This window comes from Pristiophorus japonicus, unplaced genomic scaffold (genome assembly GCF_044704955.1).
Source record: "Pristiophorus japonicus isolate sPriJap1 unplaced genomic scaffold, sPriJap1.hap1 HAP1_SCAFFOLD_1292, whole genome shotgun sequence".
Lineage (NCBI taxonomy): Eukaryota > Metazoa > Chordata > Chondrichthyes > Pristiophoridae > Pristiophorus > Pristiophorus japonicus.
The window spans coordinates 1-25,250 of NW_027250959.1; the positions used below are offsets into that span (position 1 = coordinate 1).

At 51.2% G+C, this 25,250-nt stretch overlaps 1 long non-coding RNA gene across 1 annotated transcript; it reads left to right on the forward strand.

Annotated features, from left to right (window-relative positions):
- The first annotated feature begins 1,198 nt into the window (after positions 1-1,198).
- LOC139242279 (uncharacterized) lies at positions 1,199-10,211 on the forward strand. The gene is made up of 2 exons (XR_011589156.1): positions 1,199-1,342; positions 8,868-10,211. It is a non-coding gene; the product is annotated as an uncharacterized lncRNA (long non-coding RNA).
- The last annotated feature ends 15,039 nt before the right edge of the window (positions 10,212-25,250 follow it).

Consider the following 25,250-nt stretch of genomic DNA (forward strand, 5'->3'; position numbering starts at 1 on the left):
CTCTCTCGCTCCCCTTCTCTCTCTCTCGCTTCTCTCTCTCTCGCTCCCTCTCTCTCGCCCCCTCTCTCTCTCTCGCTCCCCTTCTCTCTCTCTCTCGCTCTCCTTCTCTCTCTCGCTCCCTTCTCTCTCTCTCGCTCCCCTTCTCTCTCTCTCTCGCACCCCTTCTCTCTCTCTCGCTCCCCTTCTCTCTCTCTCTCGCTCCCCTTCTCTCTCTCTCGCTCCCCTTCTCTCTCTCTCGCTCCCCTTCTCTCTCTCTCGCTCCCTTCTCTCTCTCTCGCTCCCCTTCTCTCTCTCTCGCTCCCCTTCTCTCTCTCTCGCACCCCTTCTCTCTCTCTCGCTCCCCTTCTCTCTCTCTCGCTCCCCTTCTCTCTCTCTCGCTCCCCTTCTCTCTCTCTCGCTCCCCTTCTCTCTCTCTCGCTCCCCTTCTCTCTCTCTCGCTCCCCTTCTCTCTCTCTCGCTCCCCTTCTCTCTCTCTCGCTCCCCTTCTCTCTCTCTCGCTCCCCTTCTCTCTCTCTCGCTCCCCTTCTCTCTCTCTCGCTCCCCTTCTCTCTCTCTCGCTCCCCTTCTCTCTCTGTCCCCTTCTCTCTCTGTCCCCTTCTCTCTCTCTCTCTCTGTTTCCCCTTCTCTCTCTCTCCCCTTCTCTCTCTCTCTCTCTCCCCCTTCTCTCTCTCTCTTTCTCCCCCTTCTCTCTCTTTCTCTCTCTCTCCTTCCCACTCTCTCTCTCACATTCTCTCTCTCTTTCTCCCTTCTCTCTCTCTCTCTCTCTTTACCCTTCTCTCTCTCTCTCTCTCCCCTTCTCTCACTCTCTCACTCTCTCTCTCTGTCTTTCTGTCTCTTGCATTTATGGATATCCTGTCTCAATTTTATCTCTCAAATATATGTAATGATCTGGAATGCCAGTGGATACTGCCTCATTTTTTAAAAAATCTATAGCGTCTTGCCCAACATAACCGCCACTTTAACCGATCACAAAAGGCTATGAATGTGTGTTTAGCTGTCATGGGTTTGATTGTCAGGTTCCAGTGCGATTGGAGAAGGAGGCAGAGCTGTTACTGTGCCAGTCAGTGCCTCTGTCTGCGGATACTGATTGGGATTACACTTTCTTTAATGTAGTCTTAATAATTCACCCTGTTTTAGAAGTGGCACGAAAAGCGAGCTCTAATCTTTGGTGCAATGCATTGTGACTGTTGCAGACGCCTATCCCCCACTCAGCCAGTGGCAGGCCCTTCCCTGCGGGGCTGAAGACAGAGCGAGTTGGCACTGAGCCAGCGTGTAAGCGGCAGAAATTGAACCCCGGAGATGCCCCCGACCCGATTGTCTTCGTGGCAACAGACCATACCAGGTGTGTACCATGAGATGGAGGGGAGGGAGGGGACTCTGGAGAAGTGGGGGGCGGGCGGGGGCAGTCAGATCTGGTGGAACGGAAAGATCATCGACTTCCTTCCTTGAATGTAGCAGTGGGTTAATTGAATATGGGATGGGGGTTCCGGGTGTGGGGGAGGGCGAGAGAGGTGGGGTTTTATTCATTGGCCCAGCCACGCAACGCCATTTTAGGTGCGTTGTGAGGCTTTGCCCTGACGTCTACTGTGAAAGTTGCTCCTTTTCAGCTCCGTTCGAATTTCCCCTTCGTTATATGGGCCGCACTTTGAACACCAGAGTCAGTATTTACAACAGAAACATGCACTCTCTCTGCAGATACCTAATGAACAGGAGGAGACCATTCGTAGCATATACGGCACAGAAACAGGCCATTCGGCCTAACCAGTCCATGCCGGCGTTTATGCTCCACTTGAGCCTATTCCCGTCTTTCCTCATCTAAATCCAGCAGTATAACCCTCTATTACCTTCTCTCTCGTGTGTTTATCCAGCCTCCCCTTAAATGCATCGACTGCAGTGCTCCCTCGGCACTGCCCCTCCGACAGTGCGGCGCTCCCTCAGCACCGCCCCTCCGACAGTGCGGCACTCCCTCAGCACCGCCCCTCCGACAGTGCGGCACTCCCTCAGCACCGCCCCTCCGACAGTGCGGCACTCCCTCAGTACTGCCCCTCCGACAGTGCGGCGCTCCCTCAGTACCGCCCCTCCGACAGTGCGGCACTCCCTCAGTACCGCCCCTCCGACAGGGCGGCACTCCCTCAGCACCGCCCCTCCGACAGTGCGGAACTCCTTCAGTACCGCCCCTCCGACAGTGCGGAGCTCCCTCAGTACAGCCCCTCCGACAGTGCGGGGCTCCTTCAGTACCGCCCCTCCGACAGTGCGGCACTCCCTCAGTACCGCCCCTCCGACAGTGCAGCGCTCCCTCAGTATCGCCCCTCCGACAGTGTGGCGCTCCCTCAGTATCGCCCCTCCGACAGTGCAGCACTCCCTCAGTACTGCCCCTCCGACAGTGCGGCGCTCCCTCAGTACTGCCCCTCCGACAGTGCGGCGCTCCCTCAGTACTGCCCCCCTGACAGTGCAGCGCTCCCTCAGTACTGCCCCTCCGACAGTGCGGCGCTCCCTCAGTACCGCCCCTCCGACAGTGCAGCGCTCCCTCAGTACCGCCCCTCCGACAGTGCGGCGCTCCCTCAGTACTGCCCCCCTGACAGTGCAGCGCTCCCTCAGTACTGCCCCTCCGACAGTGCGGCGCTCCCTCAGTACCGCCCCTCCGACAGTGCGGCGCTCCCTCAGTACCGCCCCCCTGACAGTGCGGCGCTCCCTCAGTACCGCCCCTCCGACAGTGCGGCGCTCCCACGGCACTGCCCCCCTGACAGTGCAGCGCTCCCTCAGTACCGCCCCTCCGACAGTGCGGCGCCCCCTGGGCACTGCCCCCCTGACAGTGCAGCGCTCCCTCAGGGCCCAGGAGAGGCATAAGTTCGGGGCCAGGTGCCCAGGGGCAGCACGGGCCAGCCTACGCTGCAATATGTGTGCGCACTGGGTCCATGCAGCAGAGCAGGTCTCCAGTCATCTTGGATAACCCTTGCCACTGGACCAAGACCGAGCTCTGTCAGGCCCATGTGGTGGCTGATGTGCAAAGGTCACCCCACGTTAAAAGCATCCACGCACAGGCATCTTCCACCCTTCAGGATGTAGTTCGGGACCTGGAATATTAGGTCCTTCATTGAAACACCTGTGAACCCATCCCTTTTTGGCGTGGAAGCAAGTCATCCTCGCTTTGAGGGACTGCCTATGATGATGATGAAATACATCGATACTATTCGCCTCAACCCCTCCCTGTGGCAGCGAGTTCCACATTCTCACCGCTCTCTGGGTAAAGAAGTTTCTCCTGAATTCCCCATTGGATTTTTTGATGACAGTCTTATATAAGAACATAAGAAATAGGAGCAGGAGTCGGCCATTCGGCCCCTCGAGCCTGCTCCACCATTTAATACGATCATGGCTGATCCGATCATGGACTCAGCTCCACTTCCCCGCCCGCTCCCCATAACCCCTTATTGTTTAAGAAACTGTCTATCTCCACCTTAAATATATTCAATGTCCCAGCCTCCACAGCTCTCTGGGGCAGAGAATTCCACAGATTTACAACCCTCAGAGAGAAGAAATTCCTCCTCATCTCAGTTTTAAATGGGCGGCCCCTTATTCTAAGACCATGCCCCCTAGTTCTAGTCTCCCCCATCAGTGGAAACATCCTCTCTGCATCCACCTTGTCAAGCCCCCTCATAATCTTAAATGTTTCGATAAGATCACCTCTCATTCTTCTGAATTCCAATGAGTAGAGGCCCAACCTCCTCAACCTTTCCTCATAAGTCAACCCCCTCATCTCCAGAATCCGCAACCACTGAGGGGTTGAGGCAAATACTATCGATGCATCTAAGGGGAGGCTAGACAAACATATGGGGGAGAAGGGAATAGAGGGTTATGCTGATAGATTTAGATGAGGAAAGACGGGAGGAGGCTCGAGTGGAACATAAATTGACGGCTTCTAATTATGCTCTTCCCCACAAGTGGAAACATCCTCCCTGTATCCACTCTGAAAACTTTCATCATTTTAAAGACCTATTAGGTCACCCCTCAGAATTCCTATTTCAAGAGAAAAGAGACGCAGCCTGTTTATCCTTTTCTGATATGTATAACCTCACATTCAGCCCCTCAATGCCTGCTCCGCAGTTCAGTTGGATCACGGCTGATCTGTACCTCAACTCCAGTTTACCTGCCTCTGCTCCATATCCCTTGTTACCCTGGCCTGGCAAGAGGGACACAGATTGACGATAATCGGCGATGGAACCAGAGGGGGAGACGAGGAGAATGTTTTTACGCAGCGAGTTGTTGTGATCGGGAACGCGCTGCCTGAAAGGGCGGTGGGAGCAGATTCAATCGTGACTTTCAAACCGGGAATTGGATCAATACTGGGACAGGAGAAATGTGCCGGGGCTGTGGGGAAAGTGCAGGGGGGAGTGGGACTGATTGGATCGCTCTGTCACAGAGCCGGCACAGCACGGGCTCAATGGGCCCAATGGGATCCTCCTGTGCGGTAAGATGTCATGATCTTTGCAGAGCAAGCGCATAAATAATTTGCAAAATAGGGCCAGCAACAGATCAGAAAGAAAGCTTGACAGCCAATGAAGTACTTTTTGAAGTGTAGTCACTGTTGTAATGTAGGACATGCGGCAGCCAATTTGCGCACAGCAAGCTCCCACATACAGCAGTGTGATAATGACCAGATAATCCTTTTTTTGATTGAGAGATAAATATTAGCCCCAGGACACCAGAGATAACCCCCGTGCTCTTCATCAAAATAGTGCCATGGTATCTTTTACATCCACCTGAGAGGTCAGATGGGGCCTCGGTTTAACGTCTCGTCCAAAAGACGGCACCTCCGACAATGCAGCCCTCCCTCAGCACTGCCCCTCCGACAGTGCGGCGCTCCCTCAGCACTGCCCCTCCGACAGTGCGGCGCTCCCTCAGCACTGCCCCTCCGACAGTGCGGCACTCCTTCAGCACTGTCCCTCCGACAGTGCGGCGCTCCCTCAGTACTGCCCCTCCGACAGTGCGGCACTCCCTCAGTACCGCCCCTCCGACAGTGCGGCGCTCCCTCAGTACTGTCCCTCCGACAGTGCGGCGCTCCCTCAGTACCGCCCCTCCGACAGTGCGGCGCTCCCTCAGTACTGTCCCTCCGACAGTGCGGCGCTCCCTCAGTACTGTCCCTCCAACAGTGCGGCGCTCCCTCAGTACCGCCCCTCCGACAGTGCGGCGCTCTCAGCACCGCCCCTCCGACAGTGAGGCGCTTCCTCAGTACCGCCCCTCCGACAGTGCGGCGCTCCCTCAGTACGCCCCTCCGACAGTGCGCTACTCCGACAGTGCGCCGCTCCCTCAGTTCCGCCCCTCCGACAGTGCGGCGCTCCCTCAGTACCGCCCCTCCGACAGTGCGGCGCTCCCTCAGTACCGCCCCTCCGACAGTGCGGCGCTCCCTCAGTACCGCCCCTCCGACAGTGCGGCGCTCCCTCAGTACCGCCCCTCCGACAGTGCGGCGCTCCCTCAGTACCGCCCCTCCGACAGTGCGGCGCTCCCTCAGTACGCCCCTCCGACAGTGCGGCACTCCCTCAGTACCGCCCCTCCGACAGTGCGGCGTTCCCTCAGTACCGCCCCTCCGACAGTGCGGCGTTCCCTCAGTACCGCCCCTCCGACAGTGCGGCGTTCCCTCAGTACTGCCCCTCCGACAGTGCGGCGCTCCCTCAGTACTGCCCCTCCGACAGTGCGGCTCTCCCTCAGTATGCCCCTCCGACAGTGGACAGTGCAGCGCTCCCTCAGCACTGCCCCTCCGACAGTGCGGCGCTCCCTCAGCACTGCCCCTCCGACAGTGCGGCGCTCCCTCAGCACCGCCCCTCCGACAGTGCGGCGCTCCCTCAGTACTGCCCCTCCGACAGTGCGGCGCTCCCTCAGCACTGCCCCTCCGACAGTGCGGCGCTCCCTCAGTACCGCCCCTCCGACAGTGCGGTGCTCCCTCAGTACTGCCCCTCCGACAGTGCGGCGCTCCCTCAGTACCGCCCCTCCGACAGTGCGGCTCTCCCTCAGTACGCCCCTCCGACAGTGCGGCGCTCCCTCAGTACTACCCCTCCGACAGTGCGGCTCTCCCTCAGTACGCCCCTCCGACAGTGCGGCTCTCCCTCAGTACGCCCCTCCGACAGTGCGGCGCTCCCTCAGTACTACCCCTCCGACAGTGCGGCTCTCCCTCAGTACGCCCCTCCGACAGTGCGGCTCTCCCTCAGTACGCCCCTCCGACAGTGCGGCTCTCCCTCAGTACGCCCCTCCGACAGTGCGGCTCTCCCTCAGTACGCCCCTCCGACAGTGCGGCTCTCCCTCAGTACGCCCCTCCGACAGTGCGGCTCTCCCTCAGTACTGCCCCTCCGACAGTGCGGCGCTCCCTCAGTACTGCCCCTCCGACAGTGCGGCACTCCCTCAGTACTGCCCCTCCGACAGTGCGGCGCTCCCTCAGTACTGCCCCTCCGACAGTGCGGCGCTCCCTCAGCACCGCCCCTCCGACACCGCACTGGTGTGTCAGCCTGGATCTATGTGCTCAAGTTCCTGGAGTGGGAAAGTGTATTCTCCCTATACAGCAGACATATGGGAATATTTTGAAAGTGGCTAGTTTTGAAATGTAGTTCCACGTTGCACTGGTGAGGTTGCACTTCTGAGTGTGTAGCTTGTACCCCCTGGTGTTCAGATCGTAACCGACCGGTGCTGCAGATGTGATGGTTGTTGATGCTGTAACAGTTCTTCCCGGCCCCAGTCTGTGCTGCCTTGTGCTGTGATCTGTCATCACAAGTGAACCTAACAATTAGGAGCAGGAATCGGCCATTCGGCCCCTCGAGCCTGCTCCGCCGTTCAATATCATGGCTGATCGTCAACCTCAACTGCACTTTCCTGCCCGATCCCCATGTTCCTCGATTCCCTCTATCGATCTCTGTCTTGAATATACTCACAGACTGAGCCTCCACAGCCCTCTGGGGCAGAGAATTCCAAAGATTCACCACCCTCTGAGTGAAGAAATTCCTCCTCATCTCAGTCCTAAATGGCCGAGCCCTTATCCTGAGACTGTGACCCCTGGTTCTAGTCTCCAACAGTGGAAACATCCTCTCTGCGTCTATCCTGTCCAGCCCCCTCATAACCTTACACCTCTCAGTCTGCTAAACTCCAATGAGTACAGGCCCAACCTGCTCAACCTTTCCTGATAAGAATTTGCTGGATTTATGGGAATGTTGTGCTTTAGTTTGGGGGAAAGGGAGGGAGGGAGGAGGTGGAGGTGGACGGAGGGAGAGGGAGGAGCTGGACGGAAATGAGAGCGTTTTCAAGTTGCATTGCCCAGAGATCCTGGGCTGTGTGGGAGCACGGCTACAGAGTGTAGGCTGCTTGGTGTCAGCAGACTCCGGGTCGTGCACAGGGCTTGGTCATACCTGCCTCCAGCTGGGTAACTTTGTGAATTACAGTTATTAGCATGTGCCTGGAGCCTGCAGCCCATGATGTGTACTCTTTAAACTTCTGGATGAACATTAACAGTGGTGGTGTCTGGAGGCTCACCCTGTCGTCAGCCCTCCAATTTCTGGGTGGTGGGGCAGTTTGCTCAATCCAGCTGCTCCTTCTGTCTTGATATTTATCTTACTGTTTAAATTGGGTTTTCTCCCCTCCTGCTACAACTGTACAGGGCGTTGTTGAGACCACAGCTGGAGTACTGCGTACAGTTTTAGTCTTATTTAAGGAGGGATATACTTGCATTGGAGGCAGTTCAGAGAAGGTTCACGAGGTTGATTCCTGAGTTGAGGGCGTTATCTTACAAAGCAGGTTGGGCCTATACTCACTGGAGCTTAGAAGAATGAGAGGTGATCTTATTGAAACATATAAGATTCCAAGGGTTCTTGACAGGGTAGATGCAGAGAGGATGTTTCCCCTCGTGGGGGAATCTAGAACTAGGGAGCACAGTCTCAAAATAAAGGGCCGTCCATTTAAAACTGAGATGAGGAGGAATTTCTTCTCTCAGAGGGTTGTAAATCTGTGGAATTCTCTGCCCCAGAGAGCTGTGGAGGCTGGGACATTGAATATATTTAAGGTGGAGATAGACAGATTTTTGAGCGATAAGGGAGTGAAGGGTTATGGGGAGCGGGCGGGGAAGTGGAGCTGAGTCCATGATCGGATCAGCCATGGTCGTATTAAATGGTGGAGCAGGCTCGAGGGGCCGAATGGCCGACTCCTGCTCCTGTTTCTTATGTTCTGCCAGCAGATGACTCTGGTTGGTGGCCGAGAGCGCGCTGACTGATGTGATTTATTTCTTCGCCATTGCATCAGATAGCTCTCCCCCCCCCCCCCCCCACCTCACACTCTCTTCCCCCCCCCCCCCACCTCACACTCTCTTTCCCCCCCCCCCCCACCTCACACTCTCTTCCCCCCCCGCCCCCACCCCCCAGGCATTCGGTGCCACACTTGGTTTTCCGATCTCCCCGTCGTGTAGAGCTCCCACCCGGATCCCCACCGGTTAACTTTGCCCTGAAGCTAAACCTTTGTCAAACTAATCACTTAATGCTTCCCCTCCAAAATAAACTGTACATCTGCAGGGATGGGTGGGAGGGTGTTGTGTGGTGGATACCAATCATTCGATGGATGGTGGTGATTCTGCCAGGTAGGGAATCTATCTCTCCAGCTCCTGGTTGTGGGGTGACTCTCGAAAACAAACCACGTCCCTATCTTTGTTCCCTGCCTTGCTTTTTCTGCCCTTCCGGACAACTTGGCCGAGATAGGGAACTCGCCATTTTCGGGATTCTCTGGCGCGGACATCGCGTGGAGTTGCAGTGGTGCACAAACCTGCTTCACCGCGGTTGGAGAGGTTTTTTTTTGTTAACGTGAGATTGACTTTTCTCTTCCCGTCTTCCCTTCCCTCTGTGCAGGACGATTCGGAAAGCTTTGAGCCAATCGGAGATGAGGAGAGCTGCGCGGAGACCGTGTGTGCAAGTTAACGCGAAGCCTGCAATTACAACCCGTCCCGTGGCCCTGGGGGAGCCCATCGTCCTGGAGGACTGAACACTGACTGTCCTTGCCCTGCTCTCTGCACATATATGGACGCACAGTACACGCACGCGCACAGTACACGCACATAGTGCACACAGTACACGCACGCGCACAGTACACGCACATAGTGCACACAGTACACGCACGCGCACAGTACACGTATGCACACACACAGTACACGCGCACACAACGCACGCGCACAGTACACGCACATACACACAGTACACACGTGCGCGCAGTGCACACAGCGCACACACACATCACGCGCAAGGTGCACTCACACAAACGCACAGTACAGGTACACGCAGAGTGCACGCATACGCCCAAGCGCGCTCACACATACATGCACACGCACAGCACACGCGCTCACACATATATATACGCACAGTATATGCACGCACACACATGCGCTCCCATATATACATGCACGCACAAGCGCTCACACATGCAAACGTGCACATGCGCATACGGCACCTACATGTACACACACACACGCACGCACGCAAACACACATGTGCGTGGACGCGCACACGGGAAAGAAAAAAAAACACGTATGCCCCCTCAAATTTTCAGGGAATTCACACGAAAACAGAACAGCTCCTCACAGCCCTCCCTCCCTCCCTCCCCACCCCGATTTGTGACTGGACTGTGGGGTTGCATTCACCGCCTCCTCCTCGAGGGGGGAGGGGGAGGAGGAGGGGGGAGGGGGTCCCAGGCCTGCCCCGCTGATGCCCAGCATTCCCAATCACACACCATGTGTTGAGCAATGTATATAAATCAGACCACCTGATTCCGCTGGGTTTTTTATTTTATTTTATTGTGTTATACCCTCTGCCCACCTCCTTTTTACCCCTCGAGGGTGTAATTGTAAACCCTGAATAATGAATTTCTGGATGATTGTGTTTTCGGGAAGAACTTGTAATGACTCCTTTTTTTTAAAATAATAATACTTGCAAGGTAGAATGGACCGGTTTGATATCAGGATTACATTTTGTGTGCTTTTTTAAAAAATTTTCTTTCTGCTTTTGAAACTCCTGCTTGTCCAGACTACCCAAGCAAGGCTTCCTTCCGCCTGTTCGGCTGTGGGTTGGGCAGTTCCAGGGTGTTGTTTGGTTTTTTTGGAGCGCGCTGTCTGGACATTTTTAGAGGGATAAAACCAGACGCAGAGATCTTTTTTTTGTAAAAAAAAAAAACAGAATTAAAGTTGTTTTTTTTCCACTCTAGCTGTTTGTCCCGTGATGCAGAGCCAGTGACTGTTGAGATTTGGGAAGTGACAGGGGGTGATCGTAGTTATAAAGGAAGAGGGTTGTGGTGGTTGGAGTTCAATGATCTCAGCCCCAGTTTGATATCAGGATTATCGATACGTGGTGATAACCACGTATCGCTGCAGGAGTTCCTCAGGGCAGTATCCGAGGCCCCAACCATCTTCAGCTGCTTCATCAGTGATCGTCCCTCCATCACAAGGTCAGAAGTGGGCATGTTCACTGATAACTGCACAGTGTTCAGTTCCATTCGCAACTCCTCAGATAATGGAGCAGTCCGTGCCCACATGCAGCAAGACCGGGACAACATTCAGGCTTGGGCTGGTAAGTGGTAAGAACATACGAAATAGGAGCAGGAGTCAGCCATTCAGCCCCTCGAGCCTGCTCCGTCATTCAGTAAGATCATGGCTGATCTGATCTTGGCCTCAGCTCCACTTCCCCGCCTGCTCCCCATAACCCATGACTCCCTTATCCCTCAAAAGTCTGTCTGTCTCCGCTTTAAATATATTCAATGACCCAGCCTCCACAGCTCTCTGGGGCAGAGAATTCCACAAATTTACAAGCGAGAGTCTAACAACTGCCCCTTGATATTCAACTGAATTACCATCGCCAAATCCTCCACCATCAACATCCTGGGGGTTGCCATTGACCAGAAACTTAACTGGACCAGCCACATAAATACTGTGGCTACAAGAGCAGGTCAGAGGCTGGGTATTCTGCAGCGATTGTCTCACCTCCTGACTCCACAAAGCCTTTCCACCATCTACACGGCACAAGTCAGGAGTGTGAATGGAACACACTCCACTTGCAGCTCCAACAACACTCAAAGCTCGACACCATCCAGGACAAAGCAGCCCGCTTGATCGACACGCTACCCACCACCTTCAACACTCACTCCCTCCACCACCGGCGCACCGTGGCTGCAGTGTGTACCGTCTACAAGATGCTCTGCAGCAACTCGCCAAGGCTTCTTCGGCAGTAACTCTCCCAAGAGACATGGGTCTGGTGTATGTGTCACACACACAGAGTGGCAGGGGTGATCTATGGGGATGTGCAAGAGGCTGCCTCGTATTTGGGTGGGAGGGTGGGGTGCAGTAGCAGCAGCAACTTGCATTTATATAGCGCCTTTAACGTAGTAAAACCTCACACGGTGCTTCACGGGAGCGTAAATCAGCCAGAATCTGACACCAAGCCACAGAAGGTGATATTGGGGTCAGGTGACCAAAAGCTTGGTCAAAGCAGTAGGTTTTAAAGAGGAGAGAGAGGTAAAGGGTTTGGGAGGGAATCCAGAGCTTGGGGCCCAGGCAGCTGAAGGGGAGGAAAGTTGGACGGTTAGCAAGGGTCGATGACGCTTATACATACATTCACACACACACACACACACACAGCGTCACAGGCTCTGTGTGAAATGAACTTTTCTCTTTCGGTTCGGGAATGTCTGCTGTTTTGGGCCCCAGCTTCAATCTACATGCTATATTGTGGTTTTGCTCTCAGGCTAGCGATTGGGAGGGGGTGGGACTTTAATATTTTAAAACCTGCTGTCGCAACGTATTGGGAAAATAGATTAAAGTATGGGACGGTTGATGAGTGTTGTCCTGGATGGTGTCGAGCATCTCGAGTGTTGTTGGAGCTGCAATTCATCCAGGTAAGTGGAGAGCGTTCCATCACACTCCTGACTTGTGTCTTGTAGATGGGAGGAAAGGCTTTAAGGAGATATTTCATAACTCGCAATAAAAATATACCCCAATGAGAAGGAAAGACTAAGAGAAGGGATAACCATCCATGACTAATTAAGGAAATAAGGGAGGGTATCAAATTGAAATCAAGGGCATACAATGTGGCCAAGAATAGTGGGAGGCCAGAGGATTGGGAAACATTTAAAAGCCAGCAAAGAACGATTTTTAAAAAAATGATAAAGGGAAGGAAGATAATGAAAGTAAACTACCACAAAATATAAAAATAAATAGTAAGAGTTTCTACAGGTACATAAAAAGGAAAAGAGTGGCTAAAGTAAATGTTGGTCCCCTAGAGGATGAGACTGGGGAATTAATAATGGGGAACAGCAAATGGCAGAGACGTTGAATAAATATTTTGTATCGGTCTTCATGGTAGAAGACACTAAAAACATCCCGATAGTGGATAATTACTATCACTAAAGAAGTAGTACTCGGTAAAATAATGGGACTAAAGGTGGACAAGTTCCCCGGACCTGATGGCTTGCATCCTAGGGTCTTAAAAGAAGTGGCTGCAGAGATAGTGGATGCATTGGTTGTAATCTACCAAAATTCCCTGAATTCTGGGGCAGTCACAACGGATTGGAATACCGCAAATGTAATGCCCCTATTTAAAAAAGGAGGCAGACAAAAAAGGAGGCAGGAAACTATAGACCAGTTAGCCTAACATTTGTCGTTGGGAAAATGCTGGAGTCAATTATTAAGGAAGCAGTAGCAGGATATTTGGAAAAGCATAATTCAATCAAGCAGAGTCAGCATGATTTTATGAAAGAGAATTATGTTTGACAAATTTTCTGGAGTTCTTTGAGGTTGTAACGAGCAGGGTGGATCGGGGAACCAGTGGATGTGGTGTACTTGGAATTCCAGAAGGCATTCGATAAGGTGCCACATTAAAAGGTTACTGCACAAGATAAAAGCTCACGGGGTGGGGGGTAATATATTAGCATGGATAGAGGATTGGCTAACTAACAGAAAACAGAGAGTCGGGATAAATGGGTCATTTTCCGGTTGGCAAACAGTGACTAGTGGGCTGCCGCAGGGATCGATGCTGGGGCCTCAACTATTTACAAACTATATTAATGACTTGGATGAAGGGACCGAGTGTAATGCAGCCAAGTTAGCTGACGATACAAAAATGGGTGGGAAAGCAAGTTGTGAGGAGGACACAAAAAATCTGCAAAGGGATATAGACAGGCTAAGTGAGTGGGCAAACATTTGGCAGATGGAGTATAATGTGGGAAAATGTGAGGTTATCCACTTTGGCAGAAAAAAATAGAAAAGCAAATGATAATTTAAATGGAGAAAAATTGCAAAGTGCTGCAGTACAGAGGGACCTGGGGGTACTTGTGCATGAAAAGTTAGTATGCAGGTACAGCAAGTAATCAGGAAGGCAAATGGAATGTTGGCCTTTATTGCAAGGGGGATAGAGTATAAAAGCAGGGACGTCCTGCTACAACTGTACAGGGTATTGGTGAGGCCACACCTGGAGTACTGTGTACAGTTTTGGTCTCCGTATTTAAGGAAGGATATACTTGCATTGGAGGCAGTTCAGAGGAGGTTCACTAGGTTGATTCTGGAGATGAGTTTGACTTATGAAGATAGGTTGGCCTATACTCATTGGAGTTCAGAAGAATGAGAGGTGATCTTATCGAAACATATAAGATAATGAGGGGGCTCAACAAGGTGGATGCAGAGAGGATATTTCCACTCATAGGGGAAACTAAAACTAGAGGACATAGTCTCAGAATAAGGGGCCGTCCATTTAACACTGAGATGAGGGGGAATTTCTTCTGAGGGTTGTAAATCTGGAATTCTCTGCCCCAGAGAGCTGTGGAGGCTGGGTCATTGAATATATTTAAGGCGGAGATAGACAGATTTTTGAGCGATAAGGGAGTGAAGGGTTATGGGGAGCGGGCACGGAAGTGGAGCTGAGTCCATGACCAGATCAACCGCGATCTTATTGAATGGCGGAGCAGGCTCAAGTGGCCAAATGGCCGACTCCTACTCCTATTTGTTATGTTCTAAGTGAAGGCTGTCACTCTGAGAGGGCAAGTGTTGTAAATGTGTGGTGGACTCGACACCGCTCCCAGAAACGGGGAAATCCAGGCATGTCGGGATTTTTTTTTAACAAGCTGCCATTAGTGTTTCCTTCAACTGTTGTGCCCGTTGCTGATTAGCGTAACATTCTGGGAGCTCTCGATCACCCTCTCAAATGCAGCACTGCATGATTGGCAGGGCGAGGAAGCAGTTTTTTAAAATTATTCCCAGCAGCAAGCGTTCCTTTCTTCCAATTTAAAATCTCATCGTGTGAGCACGCTGATCTGGACAGAATCGCAGGATCTTACAGCACCGAGGGAGGCCGTTTGCCCCATCGTGCCCGTGCAGGATCTCCGATGGAGCTATCCACTTCGCCCCTTTTCCCACACTCACTCACATCATCATAGGCAGTCTCTTGAAATGAGAATGACTTGTTTGCACGCCGAAAAGGGATGAGTTCACAGGTGTTTCAATGAAGGACTTAATATTCCAGGTCCCGAACTACATGTCGAAGGGTGGAAGATGCCTGTGCGTGGAATTTTTTAAGTGGGGTGGCCGTTGCACACCAGCCACCACACGGGGCTTGACAGAGCTAGGTCTTGGTCCAGTGGCAAGGGTTAACCAAGACGACTGGAGACCAGCTCTACTGCACGGACCTAGTGCGCACACGTATGAGACGTTAAACCGAGGCCCCGTCTGCCCTCTCGGGTGGGCGTAAAAGATCACATGGCACTATTTCGAAGAAGAGCAAGGGAGTGCTCCCCGGTATCCTGGGGGCAATATTTATCCCTCAATCAACATAACAAAAACAGATTATCTGGTCATTATCATTGCTGTCTGTGGGAGCTTGCTGTGCGCAATTTGGCTGCCGCGTTTCCTACATTACAACAGTGACTACACTCCAAAAGTACTTCATTGGCTGTAAAGCGCTTTGAGATGTCCGATGGTCGTGAACGGCGCTATATAAATCCCAAGTCTTTTTTCATATTTGGCCTTTTCAGCTGTATTGGCTGTTCCCTCTCATCATGAATTCTGCTCCCTCCGAATAAAAATTCTCCCAGTTTGTTCTTTTGATGATCTTAGAAGTGCTGCAATCTAGTTTCTGGCTCTCAGTGGAGATAGTTTTTCCCTATTTAACCTGTGCGCACTGGGTCCGTGCAGCAAAGCAGGTCTCCAGTCGTCTTGGGTAACCTTTGCCACTGGACCGAGCCCTCGCTCTGTCAAGCCCGTGTGGTGGCTGGTGTGCAACGGTCACCCCACGTTAAAAACACCCACGCACAGGCATCTTCCACCCTTCAGGATGTAGTTCGGGACCTGGAATATTGGTCCTTCATTGAAACACCTGTGAACCCATCCCTTTTTGGTGTACGCTCGCGGCCATCCGCGAGAGGTGGGCGCCGGAGGGACTGGAGTGCATCATCACCCCCGGCAACCAAATTTTAATTTGATTTTATTTCTTTTAAAGTTTAATTTGTTTTAATTGCCAGGTTTTAGTGTCCCCCTCCCCTTTTATAGGGGGCACTTGTAAATTATATGATTTTAATGCCCCCAAAAAAATCACAAAAGGACAAAAAAAAAAGAGGGCAGGTCTCAGTGTCTGGAGTGTCCCCCAGATCGGGGGGGGGGGGGCACTCGATCTAATGTTTGTTTTGTACTCCCTAAAAGAGTTGTGGCAGCAAGTCATCCTTGATACAAGGGACCGTCTAAGATTTAACCTTATTAAAACCTCTCGTTATTTTGTGCAGCTCAATCAGATTTGTTAACCTCAATGGAAAAAGCTCCAGTCTCTCTCCCTAACTGAAGCCCCTCATCCCTGGGACCATTCTAGTAAATCTCCGTGCCCTCTCCAAAGTCTTGGCACCCTTTCCAAAGTGTGGTCACAATACTTCTATAAACGTTTAGCGTAACTTCCTTGCTTTTACTCAATTCCTCTATTTATAAACCCAAACATCCCGTGTGCTTTTTTAAACAGCCTTATCAACGTGTCCTGCCGCCTTCAATGGTGTATGTACACACTCTCTCAGATCTCTCTGTCCCTGCACCCCTTTTGTTAACCGCTTGTCCCCCTACTTTTAAAGATCTACGGTCTCTGAGCCCCCGAGACTCTACTCCGTTTTGCATATGCTCCCGTTTTAAGGGGAAGGTTTCTTTTTTTATTCTGGCCTCTTCGTGTGAACTTCGAGCACACTTTTAACCAGGAGCCAAGGTTTCCCCAGCTGCTCACGAGTCTATAGGAGCGACACGTTGTGTATCGGCACGATTCTGTGGAGACCATCGAGGAGTGGCCTTATCGCCGAGTGTGTAAAACGGTGAGGGGTGCGGAGAAGGTAGAACGGGAACTGTGCCTGTGGAACAAAGGGGCACAGATACAAGCTACAACAGCTTGCAGTTACACAGCGCCTGTTAACGTAGTCGAATGTCCCAAGGCACTTAACAGGAGTGTAAATCAGACAGAAGATATTGATACCGAGACAAAGGAGGAGATAATTGGGACAGGTGACCAAAAGCTTGGTCAGAGGTAGGTTTTAAGGAGGATGCAATCTTCCAAATGCTTCATATTGGATGCAAATCTTCACCGTCGTGACCCATTGCCAAGCAAGAGACTTTTTTTCTTTTACCTCTTTCCTGAAGATGTTGACGTTGGCTTTAGGGGTGCAGTTAGTTCCACGGACGTCTGCATCCATTGTATTCGCTCAACCCTCCTGACCGTTCTTGGAGTGAGTGTCGAGACAAGAGAGCCAGCATGTTTGACGATGGGACCAAACCTGACTTATCTTCACCCAAAGTATACGCAAGTACCTGATGGCGATCAGGGCTGGGCCTTAGCTGATGTGGGTTCCCTTCCTGACCCTCGCCTTGCCTCATGGCTAACTGTAGCACACCTACCCTTGCCCTGGCTGAGAGACCAGGATCTATCTGGTCTCTGTGAATCAGTACCACAGGGGCGAGTGGGTTAACACACAGTAATGAGGTGAGTTTAATGTTTATTCAACCAACCACAACAACAACTTGCATTTATATAGCACCTTTTAAAAGTAGTAAAATGTCCCAAGGTGCATCAGACAAAATTTGACACCGAGCTGCATCAGGAGATATTGGGACAGGCGACCAAAAGCTGGGTCAGAGGTCGGTTTTAAAGAGCGTCTTAAAGGAGGAGAGAGAGGTGGAGAGGTTTAGGGAGGGAGTTCCAGAGCTTGGGGGCCCAGGCAACAGAAGGCACGGCCACCGATGGTGGAGCGACAGAAGTCGGGGGATGCGTGAGAGGGCAGAATTGGAGGAGCGCCGAGATCGGGGAGGGGCTGGAGGAGGGGGTTGTTGAGGTATGTTTAAGACTGTAGCATGGAATGACCACTGCAGTCCCCACGCTGGTACTAAACACATGACAGCGTGACTGGACTGAAAATCACCTCTCGGTCCAGCTACTTTCTCAGCTTCTCCGTCTCGTTCAGTAACGCCACGTTACATTTCCCCCTGAAACACAAAAGCATGGCACAGTTACACGCCAGGCAACATTTATCTGCTTTCCCTCCCCTTCTCTCGGGAAGGAGTCGCCTCTTGCTGATTCCATGTGTCCAGGCAGCCATTCTTCATACCACATTGGTTGTCAGCAGGCTATTTAACCACGGAGGCATCACAGAGACAGTATTGGGCCATTGAAAGATACGCAGGGGCAGGTTAGAAAAGGGACTCAGTTTGTAAATGTAGGTCAGTGAGCACAGGGGTGATGGGTGAGCGGGACTTACTGCGCGTTAGGACATGGAGCAGCCGAGTTTTGGATGAGTTCAAATTTGGGTGGGATATGAAAAGATATGGGGAGAGTGGGATTAGACTGGGTGGGATATTAAAGGGTATGGGGAGTGAGGGATTAGACTGGGTGTGAGGAGGTGTAAACGGGAATGGCAGAATCATCAACAGCTGCCGTCAGAAAAAATTATGGAATAGGAAAGCGCTCCCTCAGTACCGCCCCTCCGACAGTGCAGCACTCCCTCAGTACCGCCCCTCTGACAGTGCAGCACTCCCTCAGTACCGCCCCTCCGACAGTGCAGTGCTCCCTCAGTACGGCCCCTCCGACAGTGCGGCGTTCCCTCAGTACGGCCCCTCCGACAATGCGGCGCTCCCTCAGTACTGCTCCTCCGACAGTGCGGCACTCCCTCAGTACTGCCCCTCCGACAGTGCGGCACTCCCTCAGTACCGCCCCTCCGATAGTGCGGCACTCCCTCAGTACCGTCCCTCCGACAGTGCGATGCTCCCTCAGTACTGTCCCTCTGACAGTGCGGCACTCCCTCAGTACTGTCCCTCCAACAGTGTGATGCTCCCTCAGTACTGTCCCTCTGACAGTGCGGCACTCCCTCAGTACTGCCCCTCCGACAGTGCGATGCTCCCTCAGTACTGTCCCTCTGACAGTGCGGCACTCCCTCAGTACTGTCCCTCCAACAGTGTGATGCTCCCTCAGTACTGTCCCTCTGACAGTGCGGCACTCCCTCAGTACTGCCCCTCCGACAGTGCGATGCTCCCTCAGTACTGTCCCTCTGACAGTGGGGGGCTCCCTCAGTACTGCACTGGGAGCGTCGGCCTGGATTATGTGCTCGAGTCACCGGCGTGGGAGCTCGAACCCCGAAACCTTCTGACTCCAGCGAGAGCGATACCCACTGAGCCGTGGCTGACACTGTCTGGGGAGAGGAGGATTGGAGGCCTGCGGAGCTGGAGGACGGGAGGAGAGGTGTTGGGAGACCTTAACAAGTTCTGCAGAGACACCAAGCAGGGCTTACGTCCCAGGGTCACAGCCGCCGACGACTGATTGCCCGACTGGAGGTTTAAATATAGCCGGTGTCGCTCTTTCTCGCGCTGCTCGTTTTCACACACACTGGTCTCTGCTGCTCACTCTTGTGACAAGGTTTTAAATACTTAATGTTGAGGCAACCTACGCTGTCTGCCTTATAGTTGCATCGTTCATCATTTATCTGCCTTAAATCAGAACCTGGAATTCCTGCGAGCTGTTTGGTGAACAGGAAATACACAGAGAGAAAGATTGCATAGCCATTTTGATCTGTCCGTCAACCATTGTGTTGTTTCTCTGCACCTCGTGCTTTTACGAAACTTGTTCTCATCTCATTACATTAACCTTTCAGGTTCCAAAGTGAAAAACTTCTTACAAAAATATGTGGGTGGAGCTTTATATTTTTTAATATAATATATAAGCATCTTCATGATCAGGATAGGTTAAAAGAATTGGGACTCGACACCTTAGAGCAGCGAAGACTTGGGGGGGATCTTGTTATGTATGTAACCAGCATTCTACCACCACCAGAGGGTGTATCTGTTTGAGTCCCAAGGGATCCCAGCATCCCTTGGGAGCACTGTATATAAGCAGGTCTCCCACGCTGTACCAGTACTCTGGAGTTCGAATAAAGAGACTAAGGTCACACTTACTCATGTCTACAGTACTCCATCACATTACTTTATTCAAGACATAACAACTGGCGACGGGATAACGAACCATGCAGAGAACTGTTGGTATCCTGAAGAAATTCTCAGAAGGGGATGATTGGGAGGCCTTCGTGGAGCGACGCGACCAATACTTCGTGGCCAATGAGCTGGAAGGGAATGTGAACGCTGCCAAACGAAGGGCGATCCTCCTCACCGTCTGCGGGGCAACAACCTATGGTCTCATGAAGAATCTTCTTGCTCCGGTGAAACCAACAACCAAATCGTATGAAGAACTGTGTACGCTGGTCCGGGAGCACCTAAATCCGAAGGAGAGCGTTCTGATGGCAAGGTATCGATTTTATACATGTCAACGGTCTGAAGGCCAGGAAATGGGAGCTACATCGCCGAACTTAGGCACCTTGCAGGACATTGGGAATTCGATGGATTCCTGGAGCAAAGAGACTTTTTTGTGCTTGGCACTGGCCATGAGGTTATCCTTTGCAAACTATTGACTATTGAAACACCGAACCTGAGCAAAGCTATTTTCTATGTTTCTATAAAGGAGTTAGATGAGGTCCTTACTGCTAGGGGGATCAAGGGGTATGTCGAGAAAGCAGGAATGGGGTACTGAAGTTGAATGTTCAGCCATGAACTCATTGAATGGCGGTGCAGGCTAGAAGGGCCGAATGGCCTACTCCTGCACCTATTTTCTATGTTTCTATAATGATAGCCCAGGCATTTATGTCTAGCAGCGATAACACCAAATTTCACAGCATAAAGAGTTTTCGACAAGTACTGTACACAGAGTAACGTCGTTTTCAGGCAGGAATGCATATGGCAGAACGTACACGCCTGCAACTGCACGACCTCAGATGACTCAGTCCACCATCAGGCGTTAATGTGAGACAATTAACACCTTGTTGGTGTTGTGGAGGTGATCATCGAGCCCATCAATGCTGCTTCAAACACTATGTGTGCAAATGCTGTGGAACAATGGGACACCTCCAGCGAATGTGCAGACGAGCTGCAAACCCTGCAAACCACCACGTTGCAGAGGAAGACCGATCCATGGTGGATCAAATTGAACTAGAGACTCGAACCGAGGAGGCAGAAGTGTACGGGGTACACACCTTCACCACGAAATGTCCACCGATCATGCTAAAAGTTGAACTGAACGGAATCCCAGTATCGATGGAACTGGACACGGGTGCGAGTCAGTCTATAATGAACAAAAAGGCCTTCGACAGGCTGTGGTGCAACAAGGCACACAGGCCCGAGCTCAGCCCCATTCACACCAAGCTTACACTAAAGAGCTGACCCTTGTAATTGGCAGCGCAGCAGTAAAAGTCTCCTATGATTGAGCAGTGCACGAACTCCCACTATGGATTGTACCAGGGGATGGCCCCACACTGTTCGACAGAAGCTGGCTGGAAAAAATCCTCTGGAACTGGGACGACATCTGAGCGCTTTCGTCCATCGACGACGCCTCATGTGCCCAGGTTCTGAGCAAGTTTCCGTCTTTGTTTGAGCCATTCATCGGAAGTTTCTCGGGGGCGACGGTGTAGATCCACTTGGTTCCCGGTACACGACCCATCCACCACAAGGCACGGGCGGTGACATATATGATGCAAGAGAAAGTGGAGATCGAGCTGGACAGGCTGCAACGAGAGGGCGTCATCGCACCGGTGGAGTTCAACAAGTGGGCCAGTCCGATTGTTCCAGTTCTCAAGGGCGATGGCACGGTCAGAATTTGCGGGGACTATAAAGTAGCAATTAACCGTTTTTCGCTGCAGGACCAGTACCCGCTACCCAAGGCAGACGACCTATTTGCGACGCTGGCTGGAGAAAAGACGTTCAACAAGTTGGTCCTGACCTCGGCCTACATGACGCAGGAGCTGGCGGAATCTTCGAAAGGCCTCACCTGCATCAACACACACAAAAATCTGTTCATCTACAATAGATGCCCGTTTGGGATTCGATCGGCCGCGGGCTATTTTTCAAAGGACCATGGAGAGTCTGCTAAAGTCGGTTCCGCGCACCATGGTTTTCCAGGATGACATACTGGTCACAGGTCGGGACACCATCGAACACTTGCAGAACCTGGAAGAGGTTCTAAGTCAGCTAGATCATGTGAGACTCAGGTTGAAATGCTCGAAGTGTGTTTTCCTGGCACCAAAAGTTGAGTTCTTAGGGAGAAGAATTGCAGCAGACGGCATCAGACCCACCGACACCAAGACAGAGGCCATCAAGAACACGCCGAGACCACAGAACGTGACGGAGCTGTGGTTGTTCCTGGGACTCCTCAGTTATTTTGGTAATTTCCTACCCAGGCTAAGCCCCTTGCTACAACCTCTACACGTGTTGCTATGCAAGGGAGATGACTGGGTTTGGGGGAAATCACAAGATGCTGCTTTTGAGAAAGCCAGAAATCTCTCATTTCCAACAAACTGCTTGTTCTGTATGATCCTTGTAAACGTTTAGTGCTAGCTTGCGATGCGTCTTCGTACGGGATCGGGTGTGTGTTACAACAAGCAAACGAAGCAGGAACATTGCAACCGGTCGCTTATGCACCCAGGAGTTAGAAACATAGAAACATAGAAAATAGGTGCAGGAGCAGGCCATTCAGCCCTTCTAGCCTGCACCGCCATTCAATGAGTTCATGGCTGAACATGAAACTTCAGTACCCCATTCCTGCTTTCTCGCCATACCCCTTGATCCCCCGAGTAGTAAGGACTTCATCTAACTCCCTTTTGAATCTATTTAGTGAATTGGCCTCAACAACTTTCTGTGTTAGAGAATTCCACAGGTTCACCACTCTCTGGGTGAAGAAGTTTCTCCTTATCTCGGTCCTAAATGGCTTACCCCTTATCCTCAGACTGTGACCCCTGGTTCTGGACTTTCCCAACATCGGGAACATTCTTCCTGCATCCAACCTGTCCAAACCCGTCAGAATTTTAAACGTTTCTATGAGGTCCCCTCTCATTCTTCTGAACTCCAGTGAATACAAGCCCAGTTGATCCAGTCTTTCTTGATAGGTCAGTCCCACCATCCCGGGAATCAGTCTGGTGAATCTTCGCTGCACTCCCTCAATAGCAAGAATGTCCTTCCTCAGGTTAGGAGACCAAAACTGTACACAATACTCCAGGTGTGGCCTCACCAAGGCCCTGTACAACTGTAGCAACACCTCCCTGCCCCTGTACTCAAATCCCCTCGCTATGAAGGCCAACATGCCATTTGCTTTCTTAACTGCCTGCTGTACCTGCATGCCAAACTTCAATGACTGATGTACCATGACACCCAGGTCTCGTTGCACCTTCCCTTTTCCTAATCTGTCACCATTCAGATAATAGTCTGTCTCTCTGTTTTTACCACCAAAGTGGATAACCTCACATTTATCCACATTATACTTCATCTGCCATGCATTTGCCCACTCACCTAACCTATCCGAGTCACTCTGCAGCCTCATAGCATCCTCCTCGCAGCTCACACTGCCACCCAACTTAGTGTCATCCGCAAATTTGGAGATACTACATTTAATCCCTTCGTCTAAATCATTAATGTACAATGTAAACAGCTGGGGCCCCAGCACAGAACCTTGCAGTACCCCACTAGTCACTGCCTGCTATTCTGAAAAGTACCCATTTACTCCTACTCTTTGCTTCCTGTCTGACAACCAGTTCTCAATCCACGTCAGCACACTACCCCCAATCCCATGTGCTTTAACTTTGCACATTAATCTCTTGTATGGGACCTTGTCGAAAGCCTTCTGAAAGTCCAAATACACCACATCAACTGGTTCTCCTTTGTCCACTTTACTGGAAACATCCTCAAAAAATTCCAGAAGATTTGTCAAGCATGATTTCCCTTTCACAAATCCATGCTGACTTGGACCTATCATGTCACCATTTTCCAAATGCGCTGCTATGACATCCTTAATAATTGATTCCATCATTTTACCCACTACTGAGGTCAGGCTGACCGGTCTATAATTCCCTGCTTTCTCTCTCCCTCCTTTTTTAAAAAGTGGGGTTACATTGGCTACCCTCCACTCGATAGGAACTGATCCAGAGTCAATGGAATGTTGGAAAATGACTGTCAATGCATCCGCTATTTCCAAGGCAACCTCCTTAAGTACTCTGGGATGCAGTCCATCAGGCCCTGGGGATTTATCGGCCTTCAATCCCATCAATTTCCCCAACACAATTTCCCGACTAATAAAGATTTCCCTCAGTTCCTCCTCCTTACTAGACCCTCTGACCCCTTTTATAACCGGAAGGTTGTTTGTGTCCTCCTTAGTGAATACCGAACCAAAGTACTTGTTCAATTGGTCTGCCATTTCTTTGTTCCCTGTTATGACTTCCCCTGATTCTGACTGCAGGGGACCTATGTTTGTCTTTACTAACCTTTTTCTCTTTACATACCTATAGAAACTTTTGCAATCCGCCTTAATGTTCCCTGCAAGCTTCTTCTCGTACTCCATTTTCCCTGCCCTAATCAAACCCTTTGTCCTCCTCTGCTGAGTTCTAAATTTCTCCCAGTCCCCGGGTTCGCTGCTATTTCTGGCCAATTTGTATGCCACTTCCTTGGCTTTAATACTATCCCTGATTTCCCTAGATAGCCACGGTTGAGCCACCTTCCCTTTTTTATTTTTACGCCAGACAGGAATGTACAATTGTTGTAATTCATCCATGCGGTCTCTAAATGTCTGCCATTGCCCATCCACAGTCAATCCCTTAAGTATCATTCGCCAATCTATCCTAGCCAATTCACGCCTCATACCTTCAAAGTTGCCCTTCTTTAAGTTCTGGACCATGGTCTCTGAATTAACTGTTTCATTCTCCATCCCAATGCAGAATTCCACCATATTATGGTCACTCTTCCCCAAGGGGCCTCGCACAATGAGATTGCTAATTAATCCTCTCTCATTACACAACACCCAGTCTAAGATGGCCTCCCCCCTAGTTGGTTCCTCGACATATTGGTCTAGAAAACCATCCCTTATGCACTCCAGGAAATCCTCCTCCACCGTATTGCTTCCAGTTTGGCTAGCCCAATCTATGTGCATATTAAAGTCACCCATTATAACTGCTGTACCTTTATTGCATGCACCCCTAATTTCCTGTTTGATGCCCTCCCCAACATCACTACTACTGTTTGGAGGTCTGTACACAACTCCCACTAATGTTTTTTGCCCTTTGGTGTTCTGCAGCTCTACCCATATAGATTCCACATCATCCAAGCTAATGTCTTTCCTAACTATTGCATTAATCTCCTCTTTAACCAGAAATGCTACCCCATCTCCTTTTCCTTTTATTCTATCCTTCCTGAATGTTGAATAACCCTGGATGTTGAGTTCCCAGCCCTGATCATCCTGGAGCCACGTCTCCGTAATCCCAATCACATCATATTTGTTAACATCTATTTGCACAGTTAATTCATCCACCTTATTGCGGATACTCCTTGCATTAAGACACAAAGCCTTCAGGCTTGTTTTTTTAACACCCTTTGTCCTTTTAGAATTTTGCTGTACAGTGGCCCTTTTTGTTTTTTGTCTTGGGTTTCTCTGCCCTCCACTTTTCCTCATCTCCTTTCTGTCTTTTGCTTTTGCCTCCTTTTTGTCTCCCTCTGTCTCCCTGCATTGGTTCCCATCCCCCTGCCATATTAGTTTAACTCCTCCCCAACAGCACTAGCAAACACTCCCCCTAGGACATTGGTTCCGGTCCTGCCCAGGTGCAGACCGTCCAGTTTGTACTGGTCCCACCTCCCCCAGAACCGGTTCCAATGCCCCAGGAATTTGAATCCC